The sequence below is a fragment of the Poecilia formosa genome, unplaced genomic scaffold (genome assembly GCF_000485575.1).
Source record: "Poecilia formosa unplaced genomic scaffold, Poecilia_formosa-5.1.2 Scaffold111, whole genome shotgun sequence".
Lineage (NCBI taxonomy): Eukaryota > Metazoa > Chordata > Actinopteri > Cyprinodontiformes > Poeciliidae > Poecilia > Poecilia formosa.
This window is the reverse complement of record NW_006800050.1, coordinates 615002-637869: the sequence shown is the minus strand read 5'-3', so window position 1 is coordinate 637869 and position 22868 is coordinate 615002. Positions and strand designations below refer to the sequence as shown.

General features: G+C 40.6%; 1 protein-coding gene and 1 long non-coding RNA gene across 2 annotated transcripts in view; both read right to left on the bottom strand.

The window, feature by feature from the left end:
• Positions 1–22868, bottom strand: part of col25a1 (collagen type XXV alpha 1 chain) — a 199112-nt gene that overhangs the window by 164751 nt on the left and 11493 nt on the right. The window lies entirely within an intron of this gene.
• On the bottom strand, positions 17819–22817 carry LOC103143398 (uncharacterized). The gene is made up of 3 exons (XR_476785.2): positions 22273–22817; positions 22001–22161; positions 17819–19042 (listed from the first exon to the last, which is right to left on the bottom strand). It is a non-coding gene; the product is annotated as an uncharacterized LOC103143398 (long non-coding RNA).

Genomic DNA, 22868 nt, shown 5'->3' with positions numbered 1-22868 from the left:
AGCTGCTGAACCCCTCGTCATTCCTGGTGGGCCTCTGCTGCCCAGTTAACAACTGGCCTTGTGCCACCGGTTGTGCTGAAGTGTTGATGTGATGTGACAATTGAAAGTTTGCACAGGCTGCTTTGTTTTAAAAAAATCTGAATAATTGGGTTGAGTAGCAACAATCAGGCAAAAATAAAAAAATAAAGAAAAAAAGAAAAAAAAGGCCAGAATGCAAGAGAGCCACAAAGCAAAAAGGAAATGGCTAACTTTAAATAGTAAAATAAAGGTTTGGGGACAAGCAACAGATTTCTTGCAGGAATTTAACGAGCAATTTGTGGTATTTATTTAGAGCTGGACAAATATTTTAATCTTTTCTGCCAACGGTATCTGAAAATGTGATGGTTTCAGCGGGACGACGCGGAGGGAAGAAGAGCTGGCATCGGAGCAAAGAGCCGTTTGTACTGAAAGGCCTCCTATCGTGAGTCAAACATGCTGTCTCATGAAGATGACAAGGACCCCATCAAACACATCCACAAACAAAGGGGATCTTTGGGATGCTGACAATGTTGGCCATTCACGGGACGGGCATGGGGTTCTTCAAAAGTCCACCCACCGCAGAGCTCCCCCACCGGACCCCGAGCCTCAATGCATTCCCATGACTAAAAATAAACAAACTGAGCGACGGCCATCAAAAGATCAGCAGCTTTCGAAACAATGCACAAACTTGCTTGATTAGATCTGATTAAGTTTGGAGATGGGAGGTAAATGGTTATCTCTGCTTCAGGAAAAGATCTTTAAAAAAAATAAATAAATCATTGAAAGAAATTGCTGGAAGTTTTGCTGTTTAATTTCAAGCTCTATTAACTACAGGATAATAGAAGACACAAACAGCAGTTCCAGGACCACAAAAGGTTTATGTCTTGGTCCATCAACCTTATTTTCCAGCAGGTTATTAGTTTTCATGAAAGCAAGGTTAACACATCACAGTGTTCGCTGTGAAACTCCATTTCTCTCCGTGAACAATAAAGCGTGAAGACGACGCACAGGAGGACCAATGCATCACCATCTGCAGTGCCTAGCAAAAGTACTCGCACCCCACTGAACTTTTCAGACTGTGTCACTTCGCTACTCTAATGAGCTTTAAGTGAAAACAAACAGTAATGCATAAGTGTGAAGTGGAACAAAAATGATGAATGGCCTTTGAGAATGGTTTTAAAATTAAAAACCTGCAGGGTGCGGCATGCGTTTTTGTTTAACCCTCTTTACTCTGACACTCTGTGATAAAATCTAGTGCAACCAATTTGCTTTCAAAGTCCTTTACTTACCGAAACGTCAAACCTACCCAAACACGCCTGAACTAACAGGTCAGGTAAGATGAGAAATAATCTGGGAATCAGCTAAGAGACCCATGACTACTCTAGAGGAGCTGCAGAGTGCAACAGCTCAAGTAGGAGAAGGCGCTCTGGTCAGATGAGACCAAATTTGAAATACTTAACCCATTTTGGAAAACCAAATTCATGAGGTTGTCTTGATATATAGATGCAAGTGACCAAAGTCGAAAACAAAAAGACAAACTACCTAGACCTGGCTAGAAAATTTCTGACCTCTCTAGAAATAATATTTTAAAATGTCAGCAGTTATTTAGAAAGTTTAGGCTTCATTTTAATAGACAGTTGCAGATGGGATAAAAACGCTTCTTGCGATAGTTTATTCAACCAAACTAAACATGGAATCATCTGATCAGATGGGAGATAAAGAAATTCCTTAGAAAGCATCATTTATATTGCGGCTGTCAGCTACTGTCAGCGATTCCCCCATTAGGGAGTGGATTGCTTTATAACTTGGTCAACTTCGTTCTGGTTGTTAAAAGTTAATCAATCCAGGCAGCCAAACACAAAGAAAAGATGATAAATAGGCTAAAATAAAAGCATGATTAAAAAAAAAGTGTCAAAATATTTGAGTGAGACAGCTCCAACATTTAGGAAAAAAATTACTTCAGAGAGCCTGACAGGTGGTCGTAAAACTGAGTAAGCCGTTAATAAAAGCTGAGAATAAAACTGTTTGATATTTGCCGTTATGACAAATGTGAAAAAGTTTCACCGGTCTGAATGTTTTTGCACGAGACTGTAAAGCAGGAAGCGAAGACTCTCAGATGTTACCAACGTTTACTGCCTGTCTTCGGTGATGTATCCAAGTAATTCATGGTTCACATTAACTTTGGATACATATATTTTCCAGCATTTATGGAGCATCCCTTTCCGTGCGGGCGGAGCACCTTTGATTAGCGGTTTTCCTAAGTATCGGTGTTCAGCTCCTCTCCACATGGCTCTTGCTGCGACTGAACGTCGGGGCCGTGCCAAAGACACAGTACTCTCCACAGGGCCTGGAGTTTGAGCTCACTGTTGGCAGGGATTGGGTTTTGGACACTTTAACCTGCCAGCGAATCTGGGTGGGCAGCTGGTAGTAACCTGAGCTCCATCAGCTCATCGCCAAGTTCTAACTCGGTGCTGTCCCCGGGGTACTTTTTCTACCCCTACGGTCTTGTGCCCGGCTGCACCCTGGCTGTCTTTAACTGCCACATGAAGCTATAAATCAAAGTTGTAAAACCAAAAAAAAAAAAAAAAAGTACATCCTCGTTTTTGGTGTTCAAACCTGTCAAAACACTTACGAGTTAAGAAATGAAATCCTACAGAGTCACTAAAGCAGACGCTCATCGTGACGTCGGGTCAAGTCAAAGTGTGTCCCGGACATTTCTCCGCGGCGTTAGCTTCGTCTCTCCACAACAGGCTTGCAAGCACTTAAGATGTTTTACTAAGACAGTCATGTTGCTCTCACCATCAATCTCACGTGATGTAACTTTGCCTACTTATGGTGGATTTTCTATTGAGGCTTGCTGAGCGCTGGGCCGTAGCTGTTCCAGCTAGTGTTTTAGTCATTACCAGACTTTTCATTCATTCCCTTTCAGGTGCAGAAAACACACAAGCAACATTGGGAGTCAGTTTCTGAGATAAAACACAAGACAGTTTCTGATTTTGTTTTTTTTTTCTCTAATGAATACTTTTGACCAAATCATAACTCTGCCCTCCCCTCACTCTGTTGCCTTATTTGCATGTTCACATCAGGCGGGTGGTGGTTTCCTCTTAATGTTTTGTGAGATGCTTCAGAAGTGTGAAAAGGTGGTGCTATGCGTTTCTCCAAATAGAGAGATTTTAGAGGCAGCGCTGGATGCGGGAAGGTATGAAATGTGTTTGCAATTATACTATAAAGGCTTTTCTTACCGTAGTTGCATAACAAGCCCTCTAATGTATTCTTTGTATTTTCTTTGGTATTATAGCCCTTTCTTCTGAACATATATAAAAATAACTACAATGTGAATGCATTTCTCAATTCTTTTCTTTTATTTTTATTTGACACCAAGAATTGTCCGATACATTTCTGGCATTTTCGCATAAAAATAATGTCGTAAGCTGACGTGTGTTACAAACCCGCCAACAGTTCCTGAATTATTGACGCTGGATCATCACCAACAATAAATACCGTAATATGAGCTTCTCAAAGGGGGATTTTTCATCCAGAGGGAGATTTTAAAAGTCTGTCCTTTTGACGCTGAAGTCTTTTGTCATACTGTTCAGCAATATAACAGAAACCATTTCAGCACAATGCTGAATCCACCCTTTCATTTGTGGAGCTCTTTGCTGGCTGTTGTTACATCTACTTATCCATCATGATTTAAGTTTTAGGTATTGAGCCGTCAGATCATTCACAGAAACAGGTGATCTTGTAAAGTACATTCATTACAGCTGCCGATGTAATATTTAACTCAAAGTCTTTTTTTTTTACCAACTTAATCTAAATATATCCAATCTTTTAATGTTTGCCCCAAAATAGCCGTTTGGCTTGAAGAAGATTTTAGCGGATACTTGAATGCGGAGTTTTGACTTGAAAAACATAGATATTCACAGACATATCAGCAGGTGAAATTGACTTTTAACAGGCCCCTACAGTTGATTGGCCAGTTTAAAATAAAAACCATCCAATCATTTTTTATTTTTTATTTTTTTTCCAATCGCCACCAAGTTGGGGGTAACAACAGTCCTCAGTGTGGAAGTTGTGTTGTTTTTAGAAACCTTTCTCAAGTAGCCAAGTCATTTCTTTATTCTGCAGATTTTCTGGGATGTTGAGAAAGGAATCTCTTAGCTGTAACTTTTGACTGTTTTTGAAAAGCCTTGTTTTATTTTTGTACTAAACATTGCTTTAAGACAGTCCCGTGTTGTTTTATTCAGAAACTATAAAGGAAGTATTTTAATTTATTGTTCTCTGGGGGGGAAGAGGGGAGATCTGAATTGGCAGGCAAGTGGTTTTCAAAATCTTGGATCAGTGCACCTGATCCAAGATGTTCAAGTATTCCTTTTTTTATCTTACCAGCAGTTAGAAACGTAATTTATTTTGTTTTTGCAGTGTATTGCTTGTAACATGCTAATTTTCTTAGTCTTCACTCGATATAAACTCCTGCTGCACGACCGCCAATCTGGAACCCAGTTTTACTTCAATTTCAACACAGTTTTAATGTTTCTACACCTTCTTCCCATGACATTGAGGATTCCAATTACATTTTTTTTCCTAAAAATCTGAACAATAAAACTCCTACATCAGTAAACCTTTAACTCCCTTTACTCCCTTCACATCCCTCTGCTCCTTGCTGTGGACTAAAAACAAAAAAAACTTAAGGGTCTGCAAAACTGCTGTGTAGGATCCCAGATTGTGGAGCAGTCTTCCTTTCAAAGTCAGGATGGAAAGCTCTCTCGAGTGCTTTGAATCACAGCGGAAGACCTCCCTCTTTTCAAAATGTTTTTTGTTTAACTCACCTGCTTCAGGAACCTCACTGAAAAGCTATTCTTTGTTACTTTTTAGTATTTTTTGTACAGTTGCTTGCGTGTATCTTTAGGTGCTTTCATTTTCTATAAGCCATTTCACAACTTTGCTTTTAAAATGTGTAATACAAATAATAATAATTTTAAAAAAACGTATTTAGTTCGAAGCCTGGCAATTCAATTAGTCTTGTGATCCAAATTGAGATTCCAGATGTCGAACGAGAAAAAACATTTATTACTGACAAATAAACATGTTTCTACTGAGGTAGGGCTTTTTTTTATATATTATTATTTTTTCAAGGCATGTTAACCAATTCCCAGCTGTAGCTTTATGTTTCATGGGAAAATGTCTAAAAAGGAATTTGCAATTCGCATGTCAGCATTTTGGGCAGATAAAGAAACCAGAAGGCTGCATGTACAGCAGAGGACCAGCCCTAGTTGGCAGCCCTGTACAGTATGAGGTAGTGTTCTGGGGATGGGTGGAGGTGGTCATCAGTGTACCAACAGTTCCCTTTTGTATATACCTTCATATCCAAGCACAACACCGAGTTGGTGAAGGAGTCAAAATGTAGCTTCGTCCAGACTCGGCCCAGCGATATTTACAGACGGGACTGATTTAGACTCCTGGCGTCCATCTTGTGCCGTAATGACGAAAGGCAGAGACTGTGTTGATGTCTAACTTGCCTAATTCATCTGTGTTTACAATGTTCTAAGCATCCGTTTAGGATAAACCTTTAAATCCATTACAGCAACATAAACATTTGAACAACACTAAAATGTGTAGCGCAAGGATTTCACAGCAGCAGTTTTGGTGGTTTTGGTATTATACGTGCATAAAATAGAAGTCCTCAACAGCCGTACAGAGTATATTGCATGTCAAAAGGTAAGTCACAGTTCCTATACCTGCAAGCCAACCAGGCACAAAATAAAATGACAGAGAGCAGGACGGCTGCTGTACGACCCATTATCAGTGATGCAAATAAATGCACAAACCGTTACAGAGAAAGAGCAGCACATAGAGTATAGAGTAAAATAAAACAAGTGAATTGCACAATTTTGTGGTAAAGAGCATTAGATAAAAATTAGTTGTTGCAGACATTGCTGTCCCTCTTTAGAGACATTTTTACCTTTCCTACTATCCTACTCGATGTTTACGGTAGTAAGTGAAGCAGGAATCCCCATTGGGTGTTTTTGTAACAGAGTTCTAGTTGTTTTAGCCTTTTCAGCAAATACTTTGACTATAGATACAGTTGAATATATATATATATAAAAATCCGCTTTACTCCGATGGCATGTTTTACAGAGAAAAAGACCAATGTGGTCTATCATACTTCAATTCCAAGGACATAAAAGCTCAACTAGAAGTGCTGCTAATTAAAAGTGGCATGTTAGGTATAGATCTAATAAAAGGTTTTACTAGTTAAATCCATCTTGCAGGTGAATCTGCCAATGCCAAACCATGCAAAGGAGTTAACTTGCACATTACTTTGCTACGGATGCCAATAACTCTTCAGATGAGTTATTGGAACACCCCAAGCAACTATATCGGCTTCCTTGGCTTTATCCAGTTAAGATTTTGACCAATAAGCAAGAGAAGCCTGTGCTATATAAGCAAATATGCATATTAAACATTCCTTCAGTTTACATAACATTGCATGCTGATGTGTGTCTACATGCCAGACTTCAACATACAACTTCCCCCTCCTTCCCTGAGATCTCACAGCATTCCCAGGTGCCTTAAGGAGGAAACGTAGCTGCAGCTTGCAAAACAGTCTGTTTTGTCCATTTCAGAAGTTGAAATATAGTGCAGCATAGAAGTGGAATTTGATCCTGCCACAGAAACATTGATATAAAAAAAATAAAAATAAAACTATGTTGTGGTCTTTTGTGCTCCAACTATACATATGGTGCCTACTAATCTCAGTTCAGCAATAAAAAAAAGTTGCATTATTAAGCTTGAGTGGTGTGGACCTTGTAGTAAGCCAAAGCAGGAACAGGTGCATGCCAAATTTTACTGTGGACGACAGCAAGCTTCAAACTAAAGTACAACAAAGGTACTAAGGAGACTGACTCTGAAGGAAGTGTGAGAGGGTGCCTGAGATAACCAGCTACGACACATTTGTCCAACTCGTCAGTCATCTCAACTCTTTTGGGATTTGAGAAAGACAAAAAAAAAGAGGAATCAGCTGCTCTGGTTAGTGTTGATCCTCAGATTCCAAAAGCAGGTGCTGCAGAATCAGCCTGTTCCCTTGTTGCATCTTGGGGTTTTTGTGGGTCTTCGTTACATGACTTGCATGCATACGTCTCAGCACGGAAATGAGCATGTTGTAAACAGGTACAGCTGTCGTGTAGAGGGATAGCTGCAGACATACCAATGCTTTATATAGGGGTAACAAAGCAGACACAACTTACACAACCTTTTTCTGATTGATTTCTTCAGCTATCACACTGGAAACCTTCACTGTGAATGTTGATGAATGGGCTGGAGAAAAAAAAATCTGAATTTGTTTGGCAATTTGAGCTATTTGTGTGTGGCAGTGCTCCCTAAACATTGCAAACACTTCTAAAAATGCTTACAGCTGAATATTTTAACAGTTCAAACATCAAAGCACTACAAAACTAAAATCTACAGTCTTCCTCATCTCCTCTGTTGGAGGTGCAGCCAATCAGTGCCAACCAAAATGAATGGAACTCCTGAATTGGCTGCTTTTGCAAACCTTTACAAGTAGCATTGCGCGTAGATTCTTCAGCTTCCCAAACCTCATTCTCTTTTGAATATTTCAGATATGCTCGGCAGAAAATACGGAATAATTTGGAATTAGATTCCACAGAAACTTCCACAAATTAAACTATGAACAGATCAATTTTAACCTTGATTTTAAAAAGATTTAAAGTATGCAATGGCTTGCCCCAGAAACCCTGGATTCATTAGATTGAGTTACATATTAAAGAGAAAGTGGGTTCCAGATCCTGCATGCCCGATAGAGTCTCTGTGTTAATCTCCTTTTGTTACAAACAATGCATAGATAAAAAAAAAAACTCTTACATTTTTCAAGGGAAACTCATCTATCGTTAGACAACATCTACTTCTCAGATGATATGCATTAAATGTGAGAGTTCTCCATCTGGATTTTCTAAATCTCATGTCATGCACTTTCATAAAAATCTGCATTTTGCCATTAATGGGATTTTTGTTGGATTATTTGGAGCAGAAATCAAAATGGAAACACGTGACGTGTTTCACTACGTCTTTCGTGTCGGACCTCAGAGTGAGTGCTAGTATCAAGAACCTGATTTGTGCATTCCAGCGAGTCATGTCTGCACTGCGAAGCGAGGCCTCATCAGCAAACACACCTACATGTTCCTAAAATCTCCACCATTACACCTCGCATAGATTCAAAAAGCAGCTGCCCATCTAACAAATACGTCATGAGCCATTCAGCCGGGACACCAAAGATCCTGGGGTTTAGGAGTGTGGGTTCAACAAACAAAAGCAGAATTGATTACACCGCATTGGGCTGTTTCTCCTTGAAGGCTGCTAATAGTTCCCACATTGTAAACATTTCGCCACAAGCTTTCATTCAAGAAAATGTTTCCCAGAAGAACGGATAGCCACTGGCACCCATCAGTCCCCATGGTGCAGTGTAAGAGCCGGTCTTGGCTTGATGGCACTGGTAACTGAAGAGCAAGGAAAGGAAAAAAAAACAAAAAAATGCTGGACTGTTGACAAGGAGGAGAATCTGTGTCCCTGCAGCTCCGGAGCTCAATGCATGAACTGGTTCCGCAAGATTTACAAAATGAGCTGTTGGCCAAGTCTTTACCACATACACAAAAGAAAAATATGCTCAAAGAAGAGGAACACTTTATTTTGGTTTTGGGCAAAAAAAAAAAAAAAAAAGTTTAAATAATACTTCATCTTCTAAATATGCACCGACAATTCTGTCTCTTGGCAGGTCATAACCTAGACATTTTGTACAAGTTTGTTTATTGAAAGTCGTTTGGAGAAATTATATATGTGTGTACCAGAACAGTCGGGTCAATCAGCAGAGTTGTAGAGGTACAAATTTGACACGGGTGTTTATAGAAATCACCCGGCGTGCAGAGCTCATTCTCGATTTATTCATCGTTCGCCGATAGTGACTGAAGGATCCGAGCTCAATGGGCTGATTAATTACACCAGACGCATCGTCTTTCATGTGAATTACAATGCAGATACTCAAAATAGTATTGTTAAGAGTTCTTTCAGCGCCATATCTCTGGGATTTAAACATCACAACAGATGGCTGGAAATCTCAGGTTTCTCTCCACCGACTATTTCGGTCTTGAGTTGTTGTTCCCCTGCCTGCCCTCACCGCTCCGATGAAAGCCCTCTCAGGTCAGAAGCCGTGTTCACTCTGAAGGCACCAGACCATAAACAAGCAAGTACCCATTTCCCATTTTCCTCCCCTCTTTCTGTTTGCCAATGCTGACGTCAGAGTGTGGTATCTGTGGCATCTCCAAGCAGCCTTGAGCGCCCAAGAAAGGTGCCGATTGATAGATGAGCTCAGGGAGACATCAAACACGGGCTCAGCTGCCCCTCTCAGAGTCCCCGTCTGTGCCAGACAGTAGAGTCGGTCTGTCTGCCCAGTCACCCCCGCCTGCAATGTCCAGGATGTGGCAAAGCCCGTCACCACTGAGAGACTGCTGCTATGTCACAGCGTTACCCACAAGAGCATGATGACTTAAAGGTCAGCTGCACCCAAGGCTCAGCCATAAGACCACAGACCCTTCAGTCTTGAATCTCTTGCATTGCTAAAAACAAAAAATCCATACAATTTGCATGCCATGCAAGAACTCTCGCATTGTCATCTTCAACATATTTCCTTCTGCCCTTTCTGTGCTCCAAGTAAATGCCCATATTATTAATAAGGCTTTGCGTGATTAACAGTGGATGACACACACGGCGAGGTAGAACATCCAGCATACGTAACGGAGCAGTACCTTCTTTGTTTCAGCCTCCACACACCAGCTGCCAAAACTCACAAAAAAGTGAGAGAAACCTGGGCATTAATATCCCCACGCTGTTTCAAGTTGGTGAAAGAAATACATCCCTGCATGGTTCTTGTAGCCAGTGGGGTAGAACCTTGAAGGATGAGGCGCCAAGGGGGTAGATGGTCAAGCCACAAAAATGACAAAACTCTCAGGAAACACAGAGGGCATTATATGATTCAGACACATTAGAGCGACTTGATTGTGATAAAAAATTGAGAGGTTTAAGAAAACCAGGTTAGAAACATAAATGTTCACCGTTTCTAAGCGGATCGCCACTTCATATGAGTAATCGCCCATGATTCTCAGGTACAACAAACATGCGCCCTGAAGCCCTTCACGTATGCAACGTTAAAAGTGACTGAGCAAAACACGGTAATTATTGTTAAATTAGAGAACGGTCTCATTTTTGACTCAAAACAGGCTCAAAAAAAATTGCTTTTGGAGAATTTTACCCGCTTTTCTGTGTCGTTTCTGAGCAGCTGATAGAAAAAGAAAAAAAAAGCACCAAACTAATATGACCACCACAAATTTAATGTCGATTCGGGCAGCCTGGAGCTGCAAGGGGAGCTCTGACGCCAACAGAGGGATGAGTCATTATTGGATTTTACAGCATGTACACCAAAGATACAAAGACCAGCAAAAACGGGGCAAATGGAGGCACCATGCCACGCTGCAGTATGGCTTATATCATGTGCAATATGGTAGCCATATCCTATTGACACTCCTCAAGGGTAAACACAGACGCAGAACAGAAGGAGAGCACGAGTCGGCCGTTCAGCCTCCCTGGCTCCCCTCCTTCTGTCATCTGTTTTCTGTTTCTCAGGCGCTGGCTTGGCTGCACAGCAGCAGCCGGGACCGGCCTTGTGGCACCGCTCCCACCACTATCACCTTCTATAATCCACCCCCCCGCCACCACAGCAACCCGGAGGTGCAGCAGACATCCACCTGTCTGTAGGGATTCATAAAGACTTATCCGCATGTTACACCAGACCCCAAAATGTGTATCCGCAAAGATCACTGAGCATACCCAGTCCTGCTGACATAGTAGTTTCACAAGACATAGATATAGTAATTCTGGCCAGTGCGAATGTGACTTTGTTTCTCTGTGGTATAAAGGCACGCTTAGCTTTTCACCGGCTATGATTTCTGTATCTGTAGGAACATTACATTCCCACGGTTTTCGAGTCCTTCCTAAAGCTACACGGGGAAAAATCTGCTGACGACTGAGGAATCCGGTGAAATTCAGCTCAAGCAGGACTGACCGGACGACCTTCTGAAAACTCTCAAATCCAATCTTTTTTTTTTTTTTTTGGATCTAAAAACAAAATATATGAACTCTACCAGGTTTATGTAAGAGTACATGTGGAGAATATGACTTGCGGAAGCAATTTAGAATTTTGGTGAAGTGTTTCAGTGAGAAAGCATGGAGAAATAAGCCATTTTAAAAAGTTTTTTTGTTTTTTCACAATGTGTTGGCACAGCTCTGTAGTTAATTTAAACCGTGTGAAAGAGAAGTGCTCCGTTTTATCATTTTGACCTTTCAAACTCCCTCGGTTCTGCTGGATTCAGCCTTTTGAAAAAAAAAAATTCTCTATTTGTCCTTTTTAAATAGTAAAACACCATTTTACAGTGTGGCTTCATTCTCAGTAGGATGGCTACAAAATAATATTTTGAATGCTGTTTTATACCTTTTTAATTGTGTAGTTTTTTTTGTTTTTTTTTTTTAAGAAAAGCTGCCTTCATTTCATTGCCGCTGGTCAGCTGGCTGAAAGAAGCCACTGACCCTTCGCTTGCCTTAGGAGATGATGGACGAATCTGTGTGCTTGGAAATACTCCAAGTCTTTGCTAACAAGACTTGAAATATTCGTGTGGATATTAAAGGAGGACCACTTATTCATCTCATTAAAGTAGCAATGTTGGACAATAAGCTACAAGCGGCGTATCTGTTAAGCAGCTGACTGCATGCTGTCAGATTATCCAACTAATTTGCACACTTGTCTTACTTTATGAAGAGCAGCACAGAAAATGGAGGTTTATAGTCTTCCCAATAGCCAGGTTTATATAATAGGGAGAATTACTAACAGTTTTATTGGATTTAATCTAACTTTAATAATAAATATAATGTTATATTAGTAGCAGTAGGAATATTTCATGCTTTTCTGTTTTACACTAAAGGGTTTCAGATCATGTTACATATTTATTTAATTTCAGTGTCAATGCTTTGCTATTTTTACGTAAGGTTACCATGCCATGAGAATCTCACTATCATCCCTTCCACAGCTTGTCATTTTTCAGTAAATGTTTCGAACACATGAAAGTGAGTGCTCTGTAAATCTTGGGTAACCAGAAAAAAAAAAAAAAGGAACCTCACATCTTTAAAGTCCAAGATTCATTCCATCAATGTTTTAAAACCCTGAAAGATTTAATTTGCAATAACAACATATTTGATAAATCTCTTGAAATTTTTATCCATGCGGTTTGTTTTCATTGCACAAAGGATGAGGATATTCTTACCCATATACAGAGTCTGGCTCATTGACACTGGAAATCCATCTGTACCAGCAAATAATTTAACAGAAAGGCGCAAATTCCCCCATTTTGGCAGCCGTGCTAGACATGTTATACACTAGTTTGGCTTTTTCCCTCTGGGAGCTCTCAAATCCTTGTTTAAATATTAGCCCATGCTTAACCTAAGACACCGTCTTTAAATGGGACTCCACATAAATTAACTAAATGCCTATTAGGTAATCAAATTTGAGTGTCTGACAACCTAATTCAGGAAATTATATACTCAACAGCCATTCGAAAACTTGGGATGGAGCACTGAATAAATAAAGAATAAATATGCTTCGTGTCACAGTGAGATTATGAAACTACAGACGTATTACAGCCAAGGAGGTAAAGCGATGCTTTTAAAGTTGCAGTTACCAAAGTGGTGTAGTGAAAAATTCTCACCTATTCCAACACATCCAGCTCACTTGTAAAAAAAATAGAAAAATCTAAGAACCACAGCAGGAGGTCTTGTAACCATCAGTAGTGCCCAAAGGGCCCGCTTCTGGCTCACCATTATTTCCAAGTGTCATTTCGCTCCTAAACAGAGGCTCTGTTATTTTCAGTGGCATCGCGTGGTGTGCCACATTCACTTAATGAAGCGCGCCGACTTCCTCACTCCCCGGCGTGACAGCGAGGCCTCTCGGAAGACGAGAGTGTGGGGAGGAAGGAGAGCGGCTATAAAAAGGATACTTCAAGAGACGGAAGAATTGCTTGGTTTGGGCCCCGCCATTACCGAGCCCTGATCACGGTTTTATTTGCGTCTCGCACCGGAGAATGTTTGAAATGCAGTTTCCTCAAAAGAAATATTCATGCCGTTTTAACACGTTCACTTTACTTTTCGACTTTTAATGCGTTTTATTGGTTGTTTACCTAAAAGACCAATGAAGATTAATTGCTAATTGGAAGGGAAGTTATGCAAAGTTTCCACTTTTCTTTGTCAAACCATGCATCTGAAGTGTGTTGCGTATTTGTATTTAGTCCTATAAAGTTAATACGGCTAATTGTCTTCAGAAGTTACCTAATGAACAAACAGACTCCACTTTTGTGTAATTTCATCCAAGGATAATTCCGGCTGTCCGGAGAAAGCCCCAGAGATTTATAATAAAAAAAAACGGCGTCATGAAGATGTTGAGACGTTTAAAACGCGATTAAGTTGGAAAACAACATATTTAAAAAATATGACTAAGTTCTAACAAATTAATCATCCAAACAGAGAGAGAACTGGGCAGAACTGCAATAATATGTTGTGGCTTTATCATAATTATAACACCAGGTATATATAAAAAAAAAAAAAAAAGTCTATACAGCAAAGAATTATTTAAAATGGAAAAATTGTTTTTCTGCTATATTTCAAGGAGCACCATTTCATCCCAAAGGTGGCTTCTCTCTCAACTGTGAAACTCGTGAAGTTTGCAGACGATGCCACTGCTTTATGGGTCTGATCAAGGACTCTGCATACAGACAGGCGTTGGCACGGCTGGTGCACACCTGGTATGCCAATAAAATACTCAATGTTTTGGAGTATTTTTGTGTTAGAATGTCCCAGTCAAAGTCTCAGCACAGATCTTTCAAAGGATCTGTGCTGAGACTTGAAAATGAACCTTAGCGAGTGGATGCAAAAAAGTTAAAAAAATAAAAATAAAAAATTCAGTTGCTATACTGGCAACTGAACTATACTGGTGGAGGCATACCCCCAAGGTAAATGCAGCCGTAATGGCAGCCAAAGGTGGTCTTTAGAGTTAATAAGTTGGAGAAACGGGGCCAATACAAATCACACTTTGGAGCTCCTTACTTGTAGAAAAGGTTGAAAAACATGAATCACTTGTCTTCCACATCACAGCTCTGCACCACTTTGCTTTGTGTCGGTCTGTCACATAAAATCTTTTAAAAGGACACTAAATGTTTGTGGCTGCAACGTGTCAAAAGTGGAAAAGTTAAAGGGTACGAATACTTCTGAATTAGCTTGGTAAGAATGAGGTAAACAACCATCCCAACATGTGCTAAAAATTACTTCTCATGACTCATCTAATCTTGCACACAATTGCATAATTAGCTTTTAGAGTCTGTTTACTCACACTACTTTATCTACGTGCTGTTTTGCTTTCCAACAGTTGTATTTTCCCCGATTGGTGCGTAATGCTTCCTTAACAGTGGCTCTTTGATAAAGGCGCATTACGAGTCAATTTGTACCTCTTTTACTACATTAACAGACTTTCCCCTCACTGGAACATTTGGGTGTGCAACCTTGGGGTGGGGGGTGTGGGGGGAAATCCCTTTGATAAACTCAAGGCACTGTCTTGTCATGACGCCCCATGGTGAGACAGTTTCAGTGTGCAGACAGGAGCCGAGAACCCAGGACCACATGAGAGTCTCCAACGGAAACCCTTCTGTACACACTGCAAATCAAAGCGAAGACATGTAAGTGTTTTTCCACACGCTTTCGACAGACAGGAAGGGACGGACTGAGACAAAGACCCAGTCTGGTCCCTCATGAGATTTTTCGAATTAAGATCTCCATAAATATCTAAAAAAAAAAAATTGGAATTAAAATAGAGGGTGTGTGTGTGTGTGTGTGTGTGTGTGTGTGTGTGCATGTCAGCTGTAAAAAGAAAAATGTTGCCGTGCTGGCGGAAACATAAAAGTGTTCAGGGCCTATTTAGCAGTTTGGAAAAGTTTGGAATTTGATCCAAGTGTTTTCTAGATCTGGATAAGCATGAAAAACAAGAGGGAGGAAAACATTCACATTTCCAGAGTTCATTCCCTGTCCAGCGGTCTAAATGTCGCATCCATCATATATTGTAAAAGTTTAATTGAATAGTTTTTTCCCTTTGTTTAGAAAGCAATCAGGTCATACAGTGTATTTTTGTCCAATTACCTAATTTGTATGTATTTTTTCCCCTTCAAAGGTCAGCACTTCGAGAGTCGTGCAATATTTTAATAACAAAGGACGAACCTGTTAAAAAAAATAAAATAAAAATCAGCTTTGCATTTTGATACAATAAAACTTCAAACTCCGTTCTAATTTTACTTTTAATATTGTTTCAACCCATAATTAACAGAAATGAGCTGCATAAGCTTGTTCCCATCGATTCAAAGAAAAAAAAAAAAAATCAAATCCACAGAAAATGCTAACTTATTTCACTAACAATGGGAAGCATTGCAGCAGCAGTCAAGCCGCTGCCGCTGCTCGACTGTGGACAAGTTGTGCCCTGTGCAGCCTGCTTTTTGATACTAAAACAGAACCTGCTTTGATACACATGGTAAATATTGATTTCTCCAGGACGGTTTCACTGCAGCCCACGGGACTGAGGAAACTCAGACCTCCCCTGCTCCTGGCCCTGCTCCCCACACCTGCCGTGGCCGGAGGCTTTATTTACACCAGAGCCAGTTGGAAATGCCCATACGGGGGGCCACAGTAAATCCAGAGATGCAAATACAGACATACACACCGGTCCACATTCCTCCCTGTTTCATCTCCAGTCTGACTTTTTTTTTTTTTTTTGAGGGGGGGAGAGGAGGGAGTCTGACAGGGTGTCCTTTCTTAAAGTCTGCCTAACATGAGCCCGCCTGTATTTACTTACATGTGAAACAGTTAAACAGGACAAGACCTAAGTGACATATTAGATATTTGAAAACATCCATAATGGGGGAAACCTGACCTTATGCAACATGTTTTAGGTTTTTAAACAAAATTATTGAGAGCCAGTAAAATCCCGTCTAGCTGTGAGAACACCAATGTCTCCACTGACACCGTTGTGAACCGATATATACACTGGAGAGTTTATATCTGAATCAAAACAGTACGAGGCCTCCGACATTTCGTCACAGAGTAATAATTACCAACATGAAAGCGTGCCACATAGAGAAGGCCAAGTTGTCACTCGAAGGGGTCGTTGTTTCTATGAACCGTTTACTGCGGCCACTGGAGATATTTGTACAATTTATCATTTTGAAACATCACAGAAGCACTCTTTTAGAAGGAGAATGCCGAAAAGCCCCGTTAGTTCTCTGTTATTTCCTCTCAAACTTTGAGGTTAAAAACAGTAAACCCTTATTCTGCAGCTTGTTTGAGGATGGATTTTGTGACGTAAAGCTTCTCATGAGGGAAATTTATCAGTAGTGCACACACAGACTGCTCTGAGTCAAAATGAGGCATGAATTTTGTCCACCAGCTTGCCGTTTGTTTTTCTACACAAATCCAATTAAATGTTTTGAAACCGCTTGCTTCCATCATTAGAAACTGGTGAGACACAGGAGAATAAAAGAAAAGATGCTCGAGTCAACAGTTGGTTGACTCAGGATAAAGAAAAACAGCTCAGTTTTGCCACTGTTCCTTAATTTTCCTCTTTTCCTTAATTAGATCAGCTGTTTATTGAAATTGTTGACAGTTGCACAGAGGGGAAAATAAATTAGATAAACACTGTCATGAAAGTTTATGTTGTTCTGTGGCACCGCTGCACACCAGACTCGGCTGGTTCGGGTGCTCACGGGTGATTCTTTTGGGATAGGAAATTAAACATTTGTGGATTGGAAAGAGGCTTCATGTGACTTCATGTGAGATCGCAGGTGGCAGTTTTAATTTATTGTTTTTTTTTGTATTCATGTAGGGCCAAAATTACACATGCAGCCTCAAATATAAACATACATCTCCAGTGATGCCTAAATATTCCTTGAAAAGTTGTACCTCAAATATAAATGAGATTTTATCCTAACTAAGAGCGGATATGTGAGCATTTTATATCTAATGCTATACAGTAGCTGTATGATATACTTAAACAGTTATAATCTGAATGACTACATAATCGTCATGCTGCTGTGGCAAACTGAGATACAATTTAGTAATCTGGCTCAGGTGTGGTGAAGCAAGGACACTTATAAAACATGCAGACCTTCAGTCGACTGCTTTTGACTTCCTTATCAGCAGTTAACCTTAGTTTTATGTTATTTTATAATGTTATTCCCTCATTAAAAACATTCAAGGAGCTTTACTTCAATTTATATTTGAAAAATCCTCAAATCTCTCATAGCAACCATTCATTCATGTCTAAATGCCTGCTCACACAATGAGCCACTCAACTCCTCCAGACTAGTGGCAGCAGAAATTAGCACCAAAACTGCAAGTCTGCTGAGCTTATCCTACAAATTACCTCTCAGTCCAATGCTCCAAAGAACGGTTGTAAATGGCATAATGAGGGAGCATTGTTGAAGTGTTGGAAATGATGCAAAATCTAATTCTTTTAAGTTGTTTTTGATACACATCGCAGTTTTATAACAACTGAAAGTAAAAAAGTTACTTGTTCTTGCTGTAAAATGGGCCTGAATAACACACATCATCATTTAATATACTGTAGGTACCAAAATACCAAGAAAAAAAACAACAAAAAACACACAGTATGGAGAGAAAATAATTTATTTTAAAGCAACCCTTTGCTTCACGAATCCAAAAGGTCATAATGGGCTTTTGCCAGTCGATCTCCCACAAAGAAATTAATACATCTTAGGTCATATTTTTCAAACTGACATTTGTTTGAACATACCTTTTATTTGCAAAAATGAGCTGCCAGTCTGTGGGTCTTGTGAGGCATTAGCAACTTTGGTGCAAATGAAAGAAGCCGTTTCGCCTCTGGCCGTCTTGTTGATTTTGGCTAGCGGTCGCTAATTCGAGAACCAGCCAGAGGGGACCGGTTTACCTGGGGTAGAGTGTCAGAAAACTGAGAGAACTGTATGACATGAGTGCATTTTTCCCTCTCCTGCAAGCTCTCAGCGTTACCCCCCCTCGAGCTCAGAAAACATCTTAGCCTCTAACCCCATCCACTTCGCTCGGTGTGCTGTTCTTACAAGCCAGCGTACAACCACAAATGAGAACTTTATTCACTGTATATAAAATTTGCCCAGTGGCTCAGGTTGTGCAGAGTTCATCAGAACCTATTTATTCAGCACAGCCAGCTACCATAATATTATCCCCACTGCAGTAAAAAAAATTTGCAGACTAAAATGTTGACCTTCAAAGATGCATATTCACCCAGCCAGGACCTCTTAAAAGGCTTCATCCTGCATTATGGTTCGTTTTGCTCAGCCACCTTCACATAAACACAGCCAATAGCAATCTCAACACCTCATTTCTGTAGAAAGTGCGATACAAGAAGTACTCATACCACTTTAACGTTTTTACATTTCGTCACGTCCCATCCCCCGACTTCAATATATTGTGTACAAAGTTGTGTATAATTGAGAAGAGAAGGGGAAAAAATGCTTCACAGTTTTAAATCTGAAAACTTTGAAAAGTTTAACATATTACGCCATAGAAAATGGCCGATGCCACATTCTCATTACTTTACAGAGCCGCAGTTTGCTGCAACTACATCTGCAAGTCTTTATGTACATCTCTCCCAGAGATGCACATCTAAGTAATTACATTTTTTGCAACACAACCCAAGCTCTACTGAACTGTATGACGATTTTCAAGCTTTGCCACAGATCCTCATTTTGATTTGCGTCTGGTCCATTCCAACACACTGATTGATGCAGGATGGTGAACGTCTGCCTCAGTTTCAATTCTTCGACAGCATCTTTCAGGTTTTCAGCCAATATTCTCCGATATTTAGCTCCAAGAAAGAAAGAAAGAAGGACAATAACGCTGCTTTGAGCACCAAAGATGCAGCAGTCTGTCCCCCAAGAAGCTCTCCTGCTCAGCAACAGATTGATGCACGAGGTGAAAGACATTTTCCAAGAGTGTTATTTTACCCAGAGTTCCTCTGTCTCCCATCACCCACACCGAGTCGAGGGGGCATACTACCACACACACTTCCTGATTAGTTCATCTAACCGCTTCCTCTCAGCTGTTTCTCCAACATATTACGCCGTAGAAAATGGCCGATGCCACACACAGTCGAAACCTTCAACAGGAACACAACGACACATGAAACAGTTCCGCAAGTTTCTCACTTACCCGTCTGTGTTTTCCAAGTCTTCGTGATGCTGTTTATTCACTAATGTTCTTTAACAAACCTCTGACACTTTCACCGGACAACGACATTTATATGTCAGACTAAATTGCACGCAGGTGGACTCCAACTTCTGGTAAGACCACTCATGACAACATTTATAGGGCAGATTAAATTATGCACAGGCGGACTAACTACTGGTCAGGCTAGTCATGACAACGACATTTATATGTCAGACTAAATTACACGCAGGTGGACTCTACTGGTTAGGTGCCTCCCCAAGGCAAACACTGTACTTTATTGGGGGGTATAAGAAAAAAAAGAGACTTCATAAAAATCCATGCAACACTTTGAGATTTCATTTGAAACAACAACAAAAAATTCTAGTTTGTACCCTTCTCTTTACACATTACACAAAATCCTCCCAAAATAAATAGAAGTTTGCTGTTGCAATATGTGAAAAGGTTCAAAGGGTATGAATACTTTTGCGAGGCACTGTAGAACCTCCAGGCTTTTGGATCAGTTCAGGCTCATCCTTTTGTACGTTCTCTCTAATAAAATCTGAAAAAAGCTAAGAAGATCCAGCTGAAGCGTAATTGTAATTACACACATCAGCAGAGGGCAGCTTAAACTCTGACCAACGTCTTTCAACTCGGCAACGTTTTCTCAAACTGCAACTGAATCTGGGCCTGGCAAAAAGTAGATTTATGGCCATGACATTCACAGGCAAGCGTGCCTGAACTCCTTCGAGACTCAATGTTTCTTTGGTTTAAATCCTGAATTCCGCTCCGTTATGTTGTGCTACCCCCCCACCCATGTCTCAGACGAAACTTACACTCTCATGTTATTGGGCCATGACATTTGCAGAAACGCAGATACTTTGTCTGCTCCTGCAACTGACCTCCATCTTTTAAAAAATAAAAATAAAAAAGAAACTACCAGCTCTGAGGAGGGATGGCCAACGGTAATGAATCGTAACGAATAACCGCTTTTCAGAACTACAAGTTCATAATCTAGTCGTGTTACTCGCGGGGTTTCTGACTTGGAAGCCACACATGTGTAAGACTTTCCCCGTCGTTTATTATGTTACATGAAAGTGAAAAGAGCGGGGAGGTGGGGGGGTCTGCTGCAGCTGACAGCAAACGCATGCTGAAAATGAAATACAATAGTCAATTTGGGCGTTTATGAAAACGCTCTCCGTTTCTTGAAATCGATTTTACATGTGCATTTTGCGCCAGACGGAAAGGATAAACTCATCTGGTCACCTTCGTATTCTGTGGGTAGCGAATACGGCAAAACCTACCGGGACGCCACGTCGCTTTCAGCCGGGAGCGCCGGGTCCCGCTCCTCCTCTCTAATCTGTCAACTGGCCATCAGACCATTAATGCTCAACTGCGGCCGTCCAAGTAGAGAAGGGCAGCAAGAGGAAGGTAATTTCTCAAGTCTTTCTGCACCGAGAAAGATTGTAAGCACATCAAATCAGTCAGCCTGACACCCAGTATATCGTTGAAGAAGAAAAAAAAAAAAAAAAGAAGACGACGCTTATATTGTTGCTGTAACCTTGACCACACATTTCGCTTAGCTGAGTTGTAACCCTGTTGGGATTTGATTTAAGCTCGTTTATTAATTATCCCTGATTCGACCGTCTTGTGCTGCTCTGCCGTTAAATTATAATGAGCATTTTAAGTCATAAAACAAAAGTTTGAGAAAACATTGCAAACACATGGGTGTACTTGCAAGCCAATAAAGATTGAAGGCGTGCCATTAAAATTAGTGAGCAGAAATGGTACCAATTAGGCAAGTCACAAGATGTCCCTCTTTAGCAGGCAGCATGTTTGTAAATGCAACATTGAAAACGTCAGCTCCGTTTATAGCATGTATGCTCAGAATTTCCCTCTCTTTCGCATGTTTCACCTGCATGAATCGCCCTGCATATGCAGCAGCGGGAGGTGAATGTGTTTCAAATGGCACTTCGGTTCCAGCCAACATGCATATCAGGACTCCGACTGAGGAGTCGAGTTTGGATTGCAGAACCAGGACCTCATGAGACAGGAAGCTGCTTGAGATAGCAGCAGGACTTGGGGGTGTGGGGGGGGGGAGAAGTGGCTCATTAACCTGGATTCCAACAAAGCTACGCAGGGCGCCATGTTGATTGGTAAAAGAATGAGGGGGTCGACATAAAGGAGTATAATGTCTAACCCGATGTTATTTTTAGAAGTGGTTGTGTCTGATTGGAACCTATAGCGCGGCGTTTCTGTGCAGTCTAGAAACATGTCAATTATATATTTGCTTTTTTTTTTTTTACAGCTCTAGGAAAGTATGAGAAAGAAAGGGAGGATAAATGTGTCTAAAGGTCCATCCTTCCATCCTTCTATGCTTGTTTCCTTCCTTTTTTGCATCCTTACACGCTTCCTTCCTTCTTTCTGAACTTCATCCCTTCCGCATTCCCTTTTCTCTTTTTCACATTCTTCCAATGCATCTTCACTTTTCTGACCTTCTTCCCCAAAATCTTAAAATTTTGAGGAAAATGGAAAGATTTTCCTCAAATCTTTGTTCCTTCTCATCTTTCTTCCAATCCTCCTTTTCCCCATGTCCTTCCTTCCTTAATTAAGTTATTACCATGTGCTCCTATGCTTTTGTCTCCTTGCATCCTGTCTTCTTTCTCGTGTCCTTCCTTGTTTGTCTTTTTTCCCCATCAGTCTTCAGAGTGAAGTAATAATGCTTTCTTTCCATCCATCTGTAGGGTTTTCTCATTTCCACAGTGGAAGCATTGTCATGGACTAGTGGAAAGCAGAGTAATGCCAAAAAACTTGAACAATACAATTAAGTTCTGTGTGGGGAAAATGCCTGGGAGTGACAGGCACTAGAGAACAATGGAACGGTTTGCTCACCTGGACCTCCATTTTACTAAGCCCTCCGAAAGCAGCTTCTCATCTGGTGGCCCCACCAGCTCCATCCAGTCCCTTACTGGGCAGACGGCCCAGTGAAAAGTTTTCAGCCCAGTTTTGTTTAAAGTTGCTTTTCTTTTTTTTTTTTTTTCCTGGCTGCAAGTTGTTTTCTTGCAAAAACTCACAACTGTGTATCCTCTCTGCAGTTTGCTCAATTTTCTGTCCTTGTTTTACACCACACCGACAGGTGAAACTAATCAGCGTAATCAAGGCCTGCATGCACCTTTCCATGGTGGTGCATTCGCTCCTGCGGGACATTTGAGCACCAGAGAGACACCGCACATTGTTTCTCAGCCGAAGCCAGTCCAAAGTGTAGGCAGGTTTTCCATAATGCTCAACGAAAATAAATATCTGCTCTAAATCCATAAATTATTTGTATTTTATATTTTTGAAAAGGGACATAAAAGGCCGAGAAATTAATATTTTTGAGTGTGGAATATCCTCTGAAACAGTGTTTTAATGTCTACATCTCAGCTGCAGGAAAATAACGTTTCAACCCAGTGGGGTTGAGACACTAGAAATCTACAAAGCATAAAAGA